The sequence below is a fragment of the Penaeus vannamei genome, chromosome 29 (genome assembly GCF_042767895.1).
Source record: "Penaeus vannamei isolate JL-2024 chromosome 29, ASM4276789v1, whole genome shotgun sequence".
In the NCBI taxonomy this organism is placed as follows: Eukaryota; Metazoa; Arthropoda; class Malacostraca; order Decapoda; family Penaeidae; genus Penaeus; species Penaeus vannamei.
The window spans coordinates 23,728,762-23,733,761 of NC_091577.1; the positions used below are offsets into that span (position 1 = coordinate 23,728,762).

Here is a 5,000-nt window from a genome sequence, read left to right on the forward strand (position 1 = left end):
AGAGAGAGAGAGAGAGAGAGGAGGGAGGAGAGGGAGAGAGAGGGAGGGAGGGAGAGGGAGGGAGGGAGAGGAGAGAGAATGAGAGTGAGTGAGAGAGATGGATAAAGAAAACGGAAAAGAAGCGGAGAGACGGCGAAGGAAGGTAATAAGGGGAGGGAGGGAGGAAGAGCGAAATGGAAAGGGAGAGGGAGAGAGAGGAAGGAAGGAAGACTGTCAGGAAGGGGGGAGGGAGGGAGAAAAAGAAAAAAAGAGAGGGGAAGGGTGAGAGAGAGAGAGAAAGAGAAAGAGAATAGACATAGCCAACGCGTGTGCATGCGAAACATGATAAAACTCCTCATAAACGAAGATAGATCACATGCGATGGAAGCGAGAACCAGAGGAAGAAGAAGAAAACTGCTGGCTGTCTGGCAAAGAGAGATGGAACGACCTCAAGTAATTTTCTTACGCGTCTTTCCCTTGGGCTCCGGAAGTTCTCTGACGAAGGCCGGGCTCGCGCACAAGAAAAACGGCGACGGCTTCCCTCCGCGTCCCGTTTTCTCTTCGCGAATCGCTTGTCACTCGCAAATCCTGGTCGGCCATTGGCGGGGATAGGTCGGGGTGCGTCTGTGTTTGTTTGTATTTCAGTTCATATGCCTAATGCATATGGATATAGATATGTATGTATGAATGTGTGTGTGTGTATTTGTGTGTGTGTGTGTGCGTTTATCTGTCTGTGTTTTTGTGTGTGCTTGCGTGTGTGCATGTGTGCTTGCGTGCTAGTATGTATATTTTTATGTGTGTGTTTGTGTGTGTGTGTACGCGCGTGTGTGTTTGTATGTGTGTGTTTGTACGCGCGCGTGTGTATTTGTGTGTGTGTGTGCTTGTGTATATGCGCGCATGTGTGTGTTTATAGACATGTATGCGTACCCGCGTTTAGGTACACACCGTAAAGTGTTTTGCCAAAGAAAATAAAGAGAGAGAGAGTGAAAAAAAGAGCACCTCGGCCGTCACTGCTCACCCGCGGGCCGTCACAAAACCACTTTGAAAGTGTCTCCTTGACGGGGGCGAAAAGAGGGAGGGTGAAGAGGGGGAGAAGGAGAATGAAGAGGAAACTGAGTACATGAGGAGAAGGGAAGGACGCAGGGGTGAGACATGAGAAGGAAATAAGGATAAGGAGAGGACGAAGTTAAGGTTAGGATGACAGAAGGAGATGAGGAGGAGGGGAAGGAGAGATCAAAGGGGAAATAACAAGGGAAAAGAAGGGGGCGACGGAGTGAAGTAGAATAAGAGGAGGAGAGACAGAAAGAAAGAGAAAAGAAAGAGAGAGAGAGCAGTGAGTGAGAGAGAGAGAGGGGGAAGAGAAAGGAGAAAGAGAGAGAGAGAGAGATGAGAGAGAGAGAGAGAGAGAGAGAGAGAGAGAGAGAGAGAGAGAGAGAGAGAGAGAGAGAGAGAGAGAGAGAGCGAGCGAGAGAGAGAGAGAGAGAGAGAGAGAGAGAGAGAGAGAGAGAGAGAGAGAGAAAGTGAGCGAATGGTAAAAAGGTTAAAAAAAAAGAGAGGAAAGGCGGAAATAACAAGCCTATAACAAACAGAAACGGAAGAGAGAAAGAAAAGAGGAAAGAGGGAGGAGGAAAGACTCACAGCGAGAGAAATATTAAAACCTGCAAGGGGGAGGGGTAAACAGAGGGGGGGAGGGGTAGGAGGGGGCGAGGTCCAGCCTGGCACTACATCGTTGGCAGCAATGTCGGTGCTGTGCCAACCCTGAATTGTCTTCCTCGACCCAGTGACTTCATTGCTTTATATAGGATCGAGATCGAGCTTAAATAAATTTATTAAATGAGAATATTGTGTACTTGTTTGTGTGTTTGAGGGTGTGAATGAAGCTACAGTGCTGGTGGCAGAGAATCAGGGAAGTGACAAAGGAGAGCTGTGCCGTGGCAACAGTGATAAAAAAATAGCTTATGACATGAAGCGTGTATGTGGTGACAGTTAATCGTGTTAATAGCAACAGTATACAGCGGTGATAATGGTACTTCAAACATCACCCTCATCTACTAATGCACTAACAACACTTTCCATCCATTACTGACAACACAAACGCGCGGGTTCCCTAGCTATCGTGTGGCGATGGTGGCAATAGCGTGTAGCAGTAATAGTATGTATGTATAGTAATAGCATGCAATAGTGTATGGCGACGTGTAATAGCAACAGCGACGTGCGACAGCAACAGTAACGTGCGACAGCAACAGCGACGTGCGACAGCAACAGTAACGTGCGACATACGACAGCAACAACAACAGCGACGTGCGACAGCAACAGCGACAGAGGCAAAAGCGTGCCGCGGCGGCGTTGGTGGCAGCGCGGCTCAGCTCCTCCGCCGTCCAACGAGGCTGGCTGGCCTGGCAAGGGGACCGGTGGTAGTGTTGTGGTGGTGGCCGCAGTAGTGGTAGTGGAGGAGTTGTGTGTGTGCGTTATAGTACATGTGCCGACCCGCGCCCGACTCCCCGACGCACAGCTGGCCAGGGAGCCCGTCCTCCCGCCACTGGCTCTTGGGCTCTCGCGATTCGCCGAAGGATTTCCGAAGGGGGCGTCCGCTGGTGTGAGGCAGGGACAGAAAGGAAAGAAATCGGGGTGAGTCCTTCTGCTGTTTTCATGGTCGCTCCCGCGGTATTTTGCAAGCTAGGGTTTATTTTTAAAAGAGTTATTTGTAAATACATCTCATGAAATCTTAAACACTGTGTGATTTTTCATATATAAGACACATTTCTCTGCCATTTTAGATACCATGTTGTCATTAACGTTCCCACACACGCATACAACCAAGCATCTCCAAAATACTCTCCACACGCAAACAATGATCTAAAATTATCACTCAAACGTCAACCATTTTCACCGTCTCGCAACCACGCTGCTGCTGCGACCTTGTTTTAGATACTCCGAACCTCTTTTCACCCCCTCCTACTTCACCCATGATCCCACCCATCTCCCATCCCCTCCCCTCTCCGTGCCCCCCTCCCTTCACCCTACTTCCCACCCCTTCCTGCCCCTCCTTCTCACCTCTTCCTGCCCCCCTACTTCCCACCCCTCTCTGCCCCTCCTTCTCACCTCTTCCCTCCTACCTTCTCCCTTTGCCTCTCCCCTCCCTCTCACTATCCTCCCATCCCCACCTGCCCCTCCCTTCAACTCCCTACAACCCCTTCCCACTCCACTATTCTCCCTCTCCACCTGCCCCTCCTTTCAACCCCTTAACTCCCTACTTCCCCCTTCCCCCACTATTCTTCCCTCCCCCACCTACCCCTCCCTTCAACCCCTTAGCTCCCTACTTCCCCTTCCCCCCACTATTCTCCCCCCCCACCTACCCCTCCCTTCAACCCCTTAACTCCCTACTTCCCCCTCCCCTCAACCCTTCCCTCCCCCCTCCCCCTCCACCCCCCTCCTTGGAGCTCACTCGCGCAATATCAAACACAACAAACTCCGGTCTGTCACTTTCTTTCTTTTTTTAGTTATTAATAGATAATCAAGGACGCGGTTTCACATGGACTGAATTTCCCCGAAGCTCCAACAGGAACTCGGTTCGCGGAAGTACTTAAAGCCTCTTCTTTCACATATTTATTGCAGCCTTTCTCTTATCAATATTGTATCAAAGGTGACACTTTATGTTGCAGTGATGAAAGGGCCGATCTTTAATTGGGGGGCTTTCATTGGCATGGAATTCGAGCTTTTGTTGATGCGGTCGGATGAATTGGTACTTTTTCTGTGGTGTTCGTGGGACTTGTTTTTATCAGTTCCATAGAGTTGGATAATGGTGTCTTTCACAAAGAAAACTGAGACGTCACATTCTTTGCATGCGTGCGTGTGTGTGTGTGTGTGTGTGTGTGTGTGTGTGTGTGTGTGTGTGTGTGTGTGTGTGTGTGTGTGTGTGTGTCTGTGTGTCTGTTTGTCTGTGGGTGCGTGCAAAATATAGCAATTGCTGAAACACTGCAGTTAATCAAATGATACTTTAATCAACGATATTTCGATTCCAAGATTTAGATTAACAATAGCCTTTGACCAGCTAATTCCAACCCGTGCAATCCGAGCTTTGCAAGCGGGGGAAACAGACGGGTTTTTAGCTGCTCTCACCCGGCTGTCACGACCACACGAGATTCACCTGGAAAGACAGTCGCCGGCGAGTTATTGCCTCCCTTTGTTTCCTCTTTTCCGCTCTTCCTCTTTCGCTTTTCTGTCTCTCTTTCTGTGGATGTTATTCAAAAGACAGTTTTTGACAATGTTTGAAAAATGGTATGACTGCTATGGCAAGCGGGTGCAGTTTTGTGAGAGAGATGGATAGATATATGCGTGTGTTCGTATTTTGTTTATATATGTTTGTATGCTCTCTCTCTCTCTCTCTCTCTCTCTCTCTCTCTCTCTCTCTCTCTCTCTCTCTCTCTCTCTCTCTCTCTCTCTCTCTCTCTCTCTCTCTCTCTCTCTCTCTCTCCCCCTCTCTCTCACACACACACACACACACTCACACACACACTCACACACACACACACACACACACACACACACACACACACACACATACACACACACACACACACACACACACACACACTCACACACACACATACGCAAACGCACATACACAAAGACACACACACACACACACACACACGCACGCACGCACAGGCAGAACATAAAATCAGGAAAGGAACACCACGCAGTCAGGAGTGCAAGCAGGGAAGCAGGCCCTGAGGAGGAAGGCAAAGGGAACCAAACAAGCAGGCAATGCGTTCATAAACATCTTGAACTCCTCACCCTCCCCCCTTCCCCCTTCCCCCCCTCTCGCAGCTGATACCATGGTCCCACCCCATCCCCTGCGACGTCACTCACGTCCATTGCTCTTGCCTCCGCCCCCCTCCCCCCCTTGGTTAACGTAGACACACGCACACGTAGACATATGCATTCACGTACGCACACGGAACACACATCACACATAGATTACCCAACAAGTACGTACCCAGTCTGACCCCCTCCCGCAT

General features: G+C 49.7%; 1 protein-coding gene across 8 annotated transcripts in view; it reads left to right on the forward strand.

The window, feature by feature from the left end:
* The first annotated feature begins 2,470 nt into the window (after positions 1 to 2,470).
* LOC113806055 (proton channel OtopLc) overlaps positions 2,471 to 5,000 on the forward strand; it is a 368,606-nt gene continuing 366,076 nt past the window's right edge. For all 8 annotated transcript variants that reach the window (XM_070142529.1, XM_070142536.1, XM_070142531.1 and 5 more), the window contains exon 1: positions 2,471 to 2,607. The gene's annotated coding sequence lies outside the window, so the exon portion shown is untranslated. The remainder of the gene's footprint in view (positions 2,608 to 5,000) is intronic.